At 45.6% G+C, this 13,049-nt stretch overlaps 1 protein-coding gene across 1 annotated transcript in view; it reads left to right on the plus strand.

Moving 5' to 3' along the window:
* LOC123974611 (immunoglobulin superfamily member 21-like) overlaps window positions 1-13,049 on the plus strand; it is a 55,248-nt gene that overhangs the window by 34,627 nt on the left and 7,572 nt on the right. The window lies entirely within an intron of this gene.

Below are 13,049 nucleotides of genomic sequence, written 5' to 3' on the forward strand. Positions count from 1 at the left end.
AAAGCAGTTAATAGGCCTACTGTAAAAACCTGTAGGCAACAATAGCCTAAAGGCTTTTAATCGGTCTCTGTAGGATGATATCGCTTTAGCCTTTCTCCGTATCACCGCAGCAAACATAAAGCAGCCTATAAAACAGTCTGTGGGATTTCCTACAGATGGTGATGTAATTTTCCAAGACAGCTGGTTGGTCAGTAGGTCGCTTTTTCATAGAGTTGATCTCTTATTTGGAACATAACCTGCTCCGGAGCAGGTTAGCCGTTCAGCATAAGTTACCATGGAGATCTACCCTGGTAAGAAGTGAACCACCTTCGTGGTGCTGAAAACCTAGGGTTAACCCCGAAGTTACCTGGATAAGCTGAAATCCTTCTTCGTGGTACAGGTTTGGTTTGGGTTGGAGAGACAATGCTGCTGTATGTCTGAACCTGTGCTGATACAGTTGTAATGAAGTATCTTCCAGCCCTGGTGTGCAGTGTGTGTGTTTGCAGTTATGTGATAAAAGGGATGCACCAACTTTACAAACTCTGATCATACAGTTTTTAAAGTCAGTTCTGTTTAAAACAATCTTAATGAGATCAGGAGACAAATCTCATAATACCACACACTCCTGACCGTCAACATTACTTACATGTCAGAGCTCGCATTGGCTCGACAGTTGTAAGAATTACTTAAATTGAACATTTATTTATTTATTAGTTTTATTGTTATTGAGGAGAACTATATCTTGATAATTGTCATTATTGTTTTATTGCCCTGCCCTAATCGCCGCTGCTGCCAAGCAAAAGTACTTCTTAAACGATGAATCGATGAAATAATCTGGAGAAGCTTCGAGTACTAAAATCATCGTTAGCTGCAGCCCTAAAAGTGAATCTTTAGTATTTATTGGCCTTTGGCCTCTGCTGATGTGTGAAAGTGACAAATTGTTAACTGGACTTGCTCCTGTTTCCTTTCTATTGGAACAGGAGCGTGTCCGGAGTGCAGCAGGGACGAGCAGTGAGCAGGAGAAGGCTCAACCCTCCCCCTCTAGCTCCTCCTCCTCCACAGAGTTCTCCCTCAGCAGGCCTCGGGTCCCAGTGCCAGGGAGGACCTCTGAGGACAATGTCCCTCCCAGCTCAGGTTTGTCTGAAAGAAAGCCATACCATGATCCTGTGAGAAAGTGGAGCTCAGTAACGAGAAGTTGCTTTGGAGGATCTGAATGGTGCAGTCACATGGTTTTTCAGCACACTAGAGCCTGCTTAACAAAGTAAACCCATGACTACATGCAGTCTGGACTGATGTTCCCTTGTTATAGCTTGTCTCTCTCTGTAGTTCTCTCTCCTGTGCACTGTAATAAAAACATCCTCTTTAAATAGCTGCTGTATTGGAAGACCATGTGTGCCTGCTGGACTGCATCGCCCTGGACTTGCAGGAGGTGGACATCTTCGCTGCAGAGCGTCTGCCCTGTCAGCCCTGGGACAACGGTGGTAAACCTCCAGAGTCCTCAGACCTCGTCTTTCCTTCGTACTCTGTCCGTCGCACCGGAGACAACCTGCTCAAAGACTGCTGCCGCCTCAAGCTGAAAGTGGAACGCAACCTGGACAAGTACATCCTGCTTCTTACTTTGGTGGAGACGAATGAGCTTTCTATAGTGCGAGAGCAGAGATTCAGACAGGACATGTAGATAATAATGAGAAACTCAAAAGCAGACATAGACAAACGGCTTACATAAATAAATATAAGAATTTATAAATATGGAATAATGTGATGAATAATTTTGTTGTCAGGGAGTTGAGCCATGCAGTGCCCGACATGTCCATCCATGGCAGCCTGTCCTCGGTACGCTGCTCTCTGGACCTGGAGCACTACCAGCTGATCAGGGGGCTGCTGGAGAACAACCTGGGAGAGCCTGTGGAGGATTTCCTGCGGCCCTACAACCTGCAGGACCCCAGCAGCCATGTGAGAAAGCAGACAAGCACACGTACAACAGCTTCCCGCCATGTGTGATTGCTCATAAACATGGATGAGGCGCCATTATGATGTAGATGACTTAAAGGTCTCTACAGAACATTCTGTTCATTTGAGACTTATCTGCAGAGAACCCACAGTTATGGTCTTGCCAACACAGTGATGTCCTACAGCTTCATCAGCTGTTTCCAGAGCTTTGTTAACAGAGGCTAACACCGAGGGAATAGTTTACTGTTCGTTTATCAAACCTGGAGGGTTTTTATAAGTCTGCCTCTTCTAACCACTGTCTGTTTCATGATATCACTTCCCCTATACGTTCTGGCTTATGGACTTTCTTCATGTGTCTCTCTTCAGACGGTGTTGAGTGGAGATGTTTACACCAACTTGTCGTTCCTGGTGGACATGATGGACGTCAGTCTGGAGCTCCTGGACTCCCCCAAGCGTTCATTAGCAAGGTGTGACAATTCTGTCTTCCTACTGCTCGTATTGGCTAAGTGATCTAAGGTCACGCAATGATTGTTATATATCACCAGATTATTGAAAGAGGAAGTCCAGTTCACAAATATTTAACATCTCACCTGATGCTGAGCTCCAGAGGTGCCATGGAGGCGTCCTCGCACTGTTCCACACTGTACAAACTAACAATAACCTGTCAATCACATAAGAAGAGGAGCAGTGTTTCTGTCTGTGACGAAACGGTTCAGCCAGGAAACCGAGATGGTTAAAGCCACGACACAGAAGTCGTTAAGGGTTAATGATGACTTTTTGACTGGTCAGAGGTCGGACAGTGTATTTCTCCGGGTGGTTAGCTAACGCTGCAGCTGTCTCTGGTTCAGACTCATGGCCTGTAGCTAGTTCATCTGAAACCTTTCCTGGACCAGCTATCAATGTAAAATGTGAAATAGACTTGTTCTCTTTTCTCTTGCAAAGGTTTGACTTCATGAAATCCAAGTTGCTCTTTGAGAGTTTCTCCAACGGGTCCAAGTCTGTGAACTTGGTGTCTCACTCCCTGCTGGCGTATGACACTCGGTACAGCGGGCCTAGTAAAAGCACTGATGGAGCTGATGGGGCAAGGCCCAATGTTTTTGACTGCATCCTCCAGCCCTCCAAAACAGGCACTAACCGGGCGACACTGCAGCTAGAGCTGCATTACAGGTAAATCAGTGGAACGTTTCCAACCTGGGAGAGATTTTAGGTGGTGTTGGAGAGTAAAGTTGTGTTCCACCTTCTGCAGATCCACACGTGACTCCTCCTGCTTCACGGTGGTCCTCAACAACCTGAGGGTCTTTCTCATTTTCGACTGGCTCCAGCTGGTGCAAGACTTCCTGCGGGTTCCTGTGGAGAAAGCGTCGGGCGGCTCCGAGCCCCGTAAGCGCTGGCCCAGTAACACCAGCGCTGACTCGGGCACCGGCACAGCCAGCACCAGCACCACCGCCCCGCTGGTCATGCCAAAGACGGTCAAGAGTGGCGTGGTCACCAAGAGGTCCACGGTGCCAGTTACCCAGGACCGTTTCCTGGAGGTCAAGATCAACGTCACAGGTTAGACAATAACGATCAGACAGTAACACTGAACGCTTTTAATACAGTAAATAATGAACTATAAACACACGGAGGCCACAAACTGTTGGTAATTAATAACACGTGATTCATCAGAACATAATGAGACTCTTTAATCTTGAAATAAAGGTAGAGTGTACGAGATGTACACACACATGCTGGATGTTTAGCTCACACTGGGACCAGCCCAGAAGAAGTTATTAGTCTCTAAGTGCTTGTGTCCGGTCTTCAGGTACAGAGTTTGTGGTCGTGGAGGACTCGTCCTGTCTGGATACCAACGCCATCATTCTGAAGGGCACCACCGTCCTCACCTACAAACCCCGTCTGCTGGACAGACCCTTCTCTGGCAGCCTCGCAGGAATAGAGGTAGGGCTGCACGATTTGGAGAAAAAGTTATATTGCGATTATTGTGGACAATATTGTGATTTGCGATTCGATTACAATGGAAAAAATGGTTCTGAGTCTGCTTGTTTAATTATCAAGGAAAATGTACAAAATACTGACTTTGAAATTTGTTTTTCTCAACTTGAACAAAGTTAAACAATAAACAATATCTAAAACAATAACTTTAGTAAAACAGATATAAAACAGAACAATAATAATAATAATAATAATCCTTATTTGTAGAGCACTTTTCAAAAACAAGTTACAAAGTGCTTTAACAAGTGTAAAGAATAATACAAAAAAAAAAAAAAAAAAAAGATAACAAGTGCTGGTGTTGCTCTCAGGAGGAGACAGCTAAAAGGAGCAAGTATTCACACACCGGTATCCTGGATCTAAATCTACATCTGTCCACTGCAGAGACTCTATCCACAACCTGAAGGAGGAAATAGTATACATGAGTGTATTAGTATAATATTATAACATTAAAGAGTATAATGTTCAGTTAATAGTATACTGTTAGTATAATGTTAATATGTTAATTACTACATTCACTATAATTTCATATAATAGTATATACTATCTTACCACTAGTAGAATATTAAATCCATTTACAGCTGTTTCATTTCTGTGGGTTGTTCTTTATTTAATCCTTGTGCAAGAAAAACGGTAGGTTGTTACTCGCTCACTGCCTATGAATTACTTTTTGTGGTTCGTACTTATCTGTTTTAGGGGCACATGCGAGAGCCCTGTGTGGGCAGAGATAATGAGCAGACTGCAGTGCAAACTGAGAAGAGTCTCACACACAGCACACTTTTTCTGCTTAAATATACAACATCGCGATTCTAATTGCAATTAGATTAATCGTGCAGCCCTAAATAGAGGTGAGATCTCCTGCTGTCATAGTGTCATGGTCCAACATAGCTGCTGAGGCTGCTGCATCCATCACTGCTAATCTGGGAAGCCAAGAATCCTGATCTCATGACTGCTGCTGCTGCTACTGTTAATGCTTTACTACTACTTTTACTTTCAGTTCTAAATTCTATTATATCTATCCAGGAAACTACTTTAATTGTGTTACTGTTGCTGCTGCTAAACTGCTACCAGAACTGCCTGGTACTCCCTCCTCCTCCCCTCAGCGTCCCAAACCGTGTCCTGCATCATTTCAGGAGTGCTACTAACTACTAGCTCAGTATCCAGATCACATTATTACTTTATTTGCTCTGACTCAGAGGTATCTTGTTCTCCCCAGGTGTTCTCGTGTCGGTTGGGCAGCGAGCAGGAGACGGCGCTGTCCATCATCGACCCGGTCAACGTCCAGGTGGAGCTGTGTGGGAGTCCCACGTACCAGAGCAGCTCAGGTCTACTGGACGCCTTCAATGTAGAGGACATCCCACCGCTGCTGGAGGTACCTGTTCTGTTAATGCCTCCAAATGTTTGCTTTGACAAACGTCCAAAATGTTCCTTCCGGTCTAAATGCACTCTCTGCCTGTGTGAAGACTATATGGACTGTTGTCACACCCAGGTGGGTCAAACTACACCTGATGACCACCGCACAGCTCTTTAAAACAGACGCATTTTAAAAGAATAGTCACAATCTGTGCAGCAGATATCTTGACCTTTAGTCTCTAATTTGGGCATTAGGGCACACAATGGCTCCTACACTTCCCATAATGCAACTCGATAACTTCTTCCCTTCCTGGTAAACAGCCACAACTCCAGGCTTTTGCTTATAAATGTGTCCCCTCAGAGACCAAGCTGAGACACCCGGTCTCCCAACTCAGAGACCTACACCAGTCTCCTCAGGGAGACAGAACTCCACCTTACTGGAGACGGGATTTCTAAACTGGGTGGCGCCGCTTTAAGTGTTTAATGTAATCTTCTGGTAGATTCAGTTTCCTGCTCTGGACATCCGTCTGTCGTACAACGACATTCAGCTCTTCTTGGCCATCGCCAAGTCCATCCCTACTGCCAGGGCTGCACCTCCCTCTGACTCCGAATCCACCGCTGCACCCAGCACCGAGCCCCCTGCTACACCCAAAGACAGCTTCAGACAGAAAACTGAGGCCCTCATAGGTAAGTAAAGACCAGCACATAGAGTGGATTAAATCAGAATCTTTTCCCTCCCTGGATTTGTCTCCAGTTGTTTACTCGTGTCATTTAGCTTAAAAGTTTTTGAGGCTGCTGTTCAGTCTCTGTTGTTCCACGACTGATTACTGTGAAGCTGTTTCTGAAGTTGTGTCGTGTCTCCAGAGGGTCAGCTGACCCGTTTACAGGACCTAGGCTTCAGGAAAGAGGACTGCAAAAGAGCCCTGATCCACTGTAAAGGTGAGTGAGGCCTTAACACCTGCCTAGTCTTAAGCATTGTTCAATGGGACCCTGTGTAAAGACAGAACAATACGTCCCTCAGGCCAGCTGGACCAGGCCGCCACGTGGCTGCTGGAGAACGCTGAGAACATAGCGGGCCTTCCCAGAGCCAGGACAGACTCCGGCTCCGGCAGCCACTCCGCTCCTCTGTCTGGGGTGGAGGTGAAGGCCGAGAGCGTCTGCATCTGTCTCATTGATGACTGTGTGGACTGCGACATACCGCTGGCTGAGCTCACCTTCTCCAGTAAGTCTGCTTTACATGAGGATCAGCTGCATCAGCATGTGGGGAAGAAATATATCTACACTGTATAGCAGGGGTCGGCAAATAAGTCTGGAATCAGGCCAAATATTTTTCAAACCATTACATGGTGGGCCAGAACATGGTCATCCAGCATACAGGGTCGCGGGGGGCCCACCGTTCTTCTGATTGTTGAACTCCTTGCCTCAGACATGTAGCACGTAGTGTCCCTGTCTGAATCCTTCCTCCTGTTGTGTGTGTGTGTGTGTGTGTGTGTGTGTGTGTGTGTCTCACTCACTCACTCACTCACTCACTCACTCACTCACTCACTCACTCACTCACTCACTCACTCACTCACTCACTCTCTCACTCTCACTCACTGTTAGGAGGACATAAATCATGTGATTAAAAAAAATAACTGCATGTGTTTGTTGTTGCAGGACTTTACGTGCTGCAGCGCATCGGCTCCACCCAGGAAGGCAACGCCAGCTTCACTCTCTCTGGAGATTACTACAACAGAGAGCTGTCGGGTAAAAGCATTCATTATTATTATATCATGTCCACTTTTCAGCTCTGTGTTTGTTTGTAAATGGTACCGTGTTAGAATCTAGGACACCAATATGCTTACAGAACAAATAGGTCAACTGAAGATGCTCTTCACACAGCTCTGGCTCACCTGGAACATTGCGGCTCATATGTGAGAATGGTGTTTGTTGATTTTAGCTCTGCGTTTCATACCGTCATCCCCAGCAGAATGGTGTCCAAACTTCACAGTCTAGGCATCAGTCAGCACACATGCAGATGGATCTGCATGGACTTCCTAACCAACCGTCCACAGTCAGTCAGGATGGGGTCCTTTCACTCCCCGATCCTAGGGATGCGTGCTGAGTCCGCTGCTTTATACTCCATACACTTATGACTGCACACCAACCCACAGCAATAACACCTTTATGAAATTTGTGGACAACACAACTGTGGTGGTCCACATCCAAAACAACGACAAGTCTGCCTACAGGGATGAAGTCCAGAAACTGACTCCATGGTGCCACATTAACAGCCTGGTTCTCAACCCCTCCAAAACAAAAGAGACTGATAATTGACTTTAGGAGGAAGGAAGAAGAATATGCTGCTCTATACATCAAAGGACACATGGTCGAGTGAGTCAGCAGCTCAAATTCCTGGGCACACAAATCTCCGAGGACCTCAAATGGACCATTAACACTGCCACGCTTGTGAAAAAGGCTCAGCAGTGCCTCTATTTTCTAAGGGCACTCAGGAAAGTCAACCTGTTCCTTTTACAGAGGTTCTGTGGAAAACATCATCTCTCACAACATTCTGGTGTGGTTCATAAGCTGCACTGAGGCTGACAGAAAGCCACTACAGAGAGTTATTAGATCAGCTCAGAACATCACCAACACACAGCTGCCCTCTCTCACCGACATATACAGATCCAGATGTCTCTGCCGGGCCACAAACATCATCCAGGACTCATCCCACCCAGGCAGCCACCTGGTCACTCTGCTGCCCTCTGGGAGACGCTACAGGTCCATTAAGACCCGTACCTCCAGAATCCTGAACAGTTTCTTCCCACCAGCCATAAAAGAATTGAACCGTCAAAAACAACTTGGGACCACTCAGTATCATGGCTAAGTGCTATGATGGCCACTGGAACTTGTTGTTACTATTATATTACATTAACTGTGCAGTATTTGTTTTGATATGTGGACTGTGCAATATCCTTTTACTCCTGCTGATTCCAGATTTTAACCGTTTATGTGAATTTCTGTCGATTATTTATTACTACCCTTATGTCTTTTTATCTTATTTTCACTGAATTTACATTGAGGGGAGTTACACTCAAATATTGTAGAACTGCGTTCAATGGCAATAAAGCTTTCTGATTCTGAAACTAATGAACAGTGTACAGTGATTATGATATTATTATATATTCTATTATCGGAGTAGGATGAGTGATGGCTGAATTCTGTCTCTCGTGTGTGTGTGTCTCAGGCTGGGAGCCCTTTATCGAGCCCTGGACCTGCTTCCTGTCCTGGCAGCAGCAGGCTGCCGGCCGTCTCCACCCTCCACGTCTGAAGATGGGGATTCGGGCCAAGCAGAGACTGGACGTCAACATCACGTCTGTCCTGCTCGGTGAGTAACGGCTGCAACATGCGTCACTGCACAGAAACAAACATCCAGAAGTATTGAACATGTCTTTATCTGGTCCTTCCAGAACAATACAACACCACCAAGAGCTCCTGGATCGCTGACTACTGTAAGGAGGAGGAGCAGAGCTCGCCGTCTCTACCCTCCCCGCCCTGGATAGGCTCCTCGGTTGACCCGCCCAGCTTTGGACAGAGTGAGTTCAGGCTGCACACAGCACCAGAAACTAATCACTGGGTCATGAAGAATTTATTGTGTGAGTGGACGGCCAGACATTCTGGAGAACACACGTGTCATTTAAATATCTAAATACATGAGTAAACAGGTTAATGTTTCAGCAACAGTTCAGTCTGTTAGTCAGAGGTAACATGCTAACACAGTCTGTGTGATGATAATAATAGATTAAATTCACATTAAAGAACAACAACTCAGAGGAAAATTAGAAGTCTGTATTTTCCTTCATGTCAATAAATCTCATGTTCAGACTTTAACTCAGCAGTGAACAGATCTCCTAACAAGGATGTGTCCTCTCCCTCTGACACATAGGAACTATTAAACCATCAGTGAGCCTCATGTTCCTCCATCACCATGGACACTGTAGTTTATTCTGACTCAGTCCCACAGACACCGTCCTGCTGCCCCAAACACACTACAGCACTGAATGTGGATTCATTCTGCCGCTGGAAATAGTTCCACAGATGCTCCATTTCCTCCTGGAAATGACTGAGCCTTATAAACACTATTTATCTGTTAGGAGTTTTTAAAGATTTACATCTTCAGGAGGAACCAATGGGCTTCCAGGAGAGCCACAGACAGGAAGTCAGACAGGACTGAGGGGCGGACTGACAGGTTGATGGTCTGAGTCTGAACGTGAGCTTTGGTGATGAGAAGAAAAACAGTTCTTGACGGTGCAGGTTTAGGGCTGGTGGGGCTTTAGTTCATTACTTTGCTTGTTCATCTTGTTTGAAACTTGGTTGATGGGTTGCTGTATTCTGAAAAGCTGTGGGCAGACCAGGAAGTTGTAGCTGCTCTTCTCCAGACTTTTATAATGTTGAGTTTAATATTAGCTGAGAAGCACCAGTCGATCAAACGAAGCAGAAAAGCTCATCAGCCAAGTTCCTCTGCTCCCTCAGTGGAGACCTGTGTCTGCTGAAGAAGTGAAGCATGAAGTGTTGATTTGCAGAGAAAGTAGAGAGTGAGGATGATGAAGCTCTAACCCTCTTGTGTGTTCCCTCTGCATGTCTCTCTCTGCTGTCAGGTGCTCCTCTTGCTCACCTTAGAACTAGGAGCACAGCCAGCTTGACCTGCCTCGAGCAGCACATTCACTCCAGAGGTACTGTTCAGAGTCTAGACCGTGTCCCTCATCAGCACACGCAGTACCCGACAAAGGACAAACATACTTCCACTGGGGACTCCACACTCAAGCAACTGAAGCACATTTCTCTAATGCACGTTTTTGTGGATCTGGACTGAACAGTTCTAGTTTATGTGAACAGTGTTAAAGGTCTCAGTCTCATAGGCTTCACTCATAGCCTCTCCCGCCTGTCCTCCTCTTCCAGACCCTTTTCAGTTTGTCTTTATGTTTTGCCTGAACAGCATGACGTGTTTGTCTCTAGCTTCCCACTGCATGACTCATTACGGCTCAGCTGCCCTCTGTGTTCCGTAGAGCGCTGCTCACTGAGCAGGATGCAGTGGAGGCGTGAGATCATCTGATGCACAGTGTTTCTGTGTGTCCAGTGGTTTTATATAAACACATTAAAAGAGTTGAGATAGACCCTGACTGTGAACTGAAGGTTCAGTCTGGACCACAGAACATGAGGAACTACTGAACATGTGATGTTAAACTGTCTTCATGGTGAGCTGGCTGAACAGTTGGGGTGTGTGTTTAGTAAAGGCGTCTGCCTGCTTCCATTTGTTCTTTATGTTCAGTGAGATCATTTACTGTGCTGTGTGATGTGAACAGTAATGATACAGAGCAAACTGCTGCATTCACTGACCTCTGAGGAAATCACTCCACGTATTGATCTGTTTGTTCACATGTAGAACAACAGACCAGGACAATTATACCGGTTAGACTATTATAATTGCACCTTAAACAAATGTCATGTCATTTCCTGTTGCCTTTCAAAGGGTGCTTCAGCCTTTTCTATGAAGTTGATCAGACTCATGACTTTTAGTCCCTAGTGTGGCTCAGGCTCCAGAAACATCTCTTCATCCCCCCCTAATGATGTGGGCTTTCTGTTTTGTTCTGTTCAGGCTCCAGCTTTTAGTCTCTGAGCTGAGATCAGTAAGGTGGATGTCATGTAGCCACAGGAGAGGCTTTACAGCGAGCCATCCCACTGACTGCTGCTCTCTTTGTGTAAATTGTTGGAGTGCCCTTTTAAAGGAAAGACTTCCAGGCCTTCGCTGCTTTAAGAAGAAAGCAAGCGCATGGCTGTCGATCAAACGCTGCTATAGTCAGTGCTGAGTAACATGAGAGCCGCTCGTGTTCTGTCTGACCCGCTGTTTCTTTCTGTTTCTAGCAGATGTCAAGCTGTCTAAGAGGAGGCAGCCCTTCGTGCCGTACGCTCTGCGTAACCACACGGGATGCACCATGTGGTTTGCCACTCTGACGACGACCCCCACAAGGTAGGTGGAGCCAGAACCACCTGCGTGTCCTACAGGCCACACATGTTTTAAGGGATAACTCGACTACTAGAATACCAGGATCCATACTGAAGGTGTGCCGACGTAGGCCAGTCAGGACGCCAGGTGTTTTTGTCATGTTCTGCCCAGGCTCAAAGAGAACGATGGATAGAAAGTCCACTTGTGTTATATATTAACATTTTTAAAAAATGAAACATAACAGTGATTTCACAACGAGGACATGTAGACAAATGAAGCTTTAACTCCAGTGTCTGACCATGTCTCCTCTTCGCTTGTTCCCCACAGGGTGGCGCTTTCTCACAGCAGCAGCGCAGACTCCATCTCAGACGTCCACGGTCCGGGAACTGATGACTCTCACAATGTCAGCCAGTGGAGAGAGGTGCAGCCTGGGGAGGAGATTCCCTTTGAGTTCGAAGCCCGCGAGAAACTCCGCCACCGGTACTGCTCTGATTCTCCTCCTCATGATTTGGGCCGTCACTCTTACTGACTTGAGAACATTTAATTATACCTGCTGGTTTGGCCAGCTGTCTGACATCAGGATGGTTGTTATGAATAGAGGATGGATGATCTGAATGAGGACTCTGCACACATGATATAAAGTTTCTCCATCCTGTCACATTTATCTTTGCTAGCAGTATTCGTTCTACACTTCAGCTGATATCCCAACAGTTCTCAAAACCAACAGGAGTGATGAACCACTGTGAGGATGAATCCTAGGTTTAGTCAAAGTGTGGTGGTGACACTGTCTGCTTAGCTGGACATAAGAGTCCTGGGGCTGTATTACAGAAACTTCCTAACTGGCACATCCTATCTTAACTGCTTGGTAACCATGGTAATAAGGGTTAAGTCAATATTCCTTTCCTAACTTAAGACAGGAAAAGTGTATAACAGAAGCATCCTAACTTTGTAAAATCTTGAATAAACTCTCCTAACTTTAGGAGAACTGTTGAGCTGTCCTAACTTTTACTTTTCCACCTTTTCCAGGTAGTGTTTGCTGAGTCGTTTAATCCACATGGCTGCTCTTTGATTGCTTTTACAAAGTCAACAAAATGTCAACAGGCGGAACTTAATTGATTCTACCGATGTGTTTGATGATGAAACCCTCGTTAGTAGGAAGGCTGTAGGCGATGTAACGCAGGATAACGTCTCATTATATAACATAATGTGAAGGCTTGATGTAACAAAACCTATCCAAATGCTAGTCTTTGATAGGAGGAGATCGTTAAATTCAAGCAATACATGAGAAACATGATGACGTTGGCCCGCAGCCTTTATTATTATTATTATTTTTTACTTTCATTAACTGTCCCGAGAAGAGTAAGGGTTTCTGCCGAGGTCAGTGAGCGAGCACAGGAGGAGCCACCACCAGTTTTCCTCTGCTCTTTGGACACAACTGCTGTCTTTCTCTTCGTATCACTTGTAAATGGATTTATTTTCATTTTAACAGCGTCAACGCTATCTTAATACTTAAGATTAAGATTAATACTTAAGATTAAGATAGGAAGATAGGAACTTAAGATAGGAATTTTCTGTAATACGGCCCCTGGAGAACAAAGTTCCCCAGCTGGACGTTTTGATTCATGGCTGGCATCTAACACCCCGAGGCCCCGGAAGCCCCGGCTTTTAAATGATTCAGAGGTCTAGTGTCACCCCGTCACCAAACAGCTTGTTCCCGTTTGGAGAAACAGCAGCTTTTCAGTACTTCACATCTCATTCATACTGATCCAAAGAGAACTTGGACACATCGCTTCCCAGA

The sequence above is a fragment of the Micropterus dolomieu genome, linkage group LG08, assembly GCF_021292245.1.
Source record: "Micropterus dolomieu isolate WLL.071019.BEF.003 ecotype Adirondacks linkage group LG08, ASM2129224v1, whole genome shotgun sequence".
In the NCBI taxonomy this organism is placed as follows: Eukaryota; Metazoa; Chordata; class Actinopteri; order Centrarchiformes; family Centrarchidae; genus Micropterus; species Micropterus dolomieu.